Raw genomic sequence first — 1,151 nt, forward strand, 5'->3', positions numbered from 1 at the left:
ATCCATCCATCCATCCATCCATCCATCCATCCATCCATCCATCCATCCATCCATCCATCCATCCATCGTCCTCAGGACCCAGAATTTTCTGCAGAATCTTTGGCCCTTCCTGCTCCTGTTTGCTGAACCTTCCTAACTGGAGAACGAGGAGGAAAACATGAGGACCAGGAGAGCTCTGCTTGACAGCTTCCTCCAGCTCTTCTTTGATCTCTTCTGCAGAAAGACGGGAACTGCAGAAAGACGGGAGCTGCAGAGCCCTGGGGTGTCCACCACAGAGACTCTGCAACCCAGAACTTCTCCTTCCATCCTCTGACTGCTCAGAGTCACAGGGATGGAGCTGACATGACAGTCAAATGCCCTTTTTCCAGGATGGTGTTTCCTGCTGAGCTCTTCCCAACTCTCTCCTGACCCACCAGCACCACTCTGAGGTCAGCCTCTGGCTCCGATTCTAAAAACAACAGAAGGACATCAGCAGAGGACAGAGCTTGAGACACTATGGGACAATCTGAAGAGATTTGGGGATAATTCACAAGAAAGGTACAACATGGAATAATTTACTTGGTTTGTGTTTATCAATAAATTATAAAACTTTTGGTGATGAATGTCCTAAAATAACTGAATAAACATATTCCCTATATTATCTACTGTTGATGTGTTGATGAGTTTATGTAAACCACAACATATGTTCAGACTAATCAATTAAAGCTGAAGTCTGTAAGTTTTTAAAAATCACTTTTTTGTCATATTGGCTAAAACTGTCCCTATGCCCAGACAGCAGTACATGTGATATGTAACCTGTGAAAAAAACTGCTTCAATTGGTCCCGCCTCCTGCCTGTATTTCAATCTGGAAAGAATAATTCGGGACGAGTCAAAACAACCAATCACAGCCAGAGGAGCGTCTGATGGAGTGTCAATCACAGCTCACACATGCTGAATCCCACCCCCCCCCCGCCTCTCACCGCTTAACCTGCCGCTGCCGCAGTCAGGAGGACGCGCGTGGAAGTCATGGCGGTGCGACAGCCACCAGTGAAAGAGAAACTGCCCTTACTGCCCCTGCCGACAACTGCTTACACGGCAAACTTCGGTATAACCAGCATCTTATATCTAGCTGCTTGGAGGTGAGTGTTATCGCTCTTACCGGTTCACACTC

The sequence above is a fragment of the Cyprinodon variegatus genome, unplaced genomic scaffold (assembly GCF_000732505.1).
Source record: "Cyprinodon variegatus isolate N-32 unplaced genomic scaffold, C_variegatus-1.0 Scaffold1359, whole genome shotgun sequence".
Classification (NCBI taxonomy): Eukaryota; Metazoa; Chordata; class Actinopteri; order Cyprinodontiformes; family Cyprinodontidae; genus Cyprinodon; species Cyprinodon variegatus.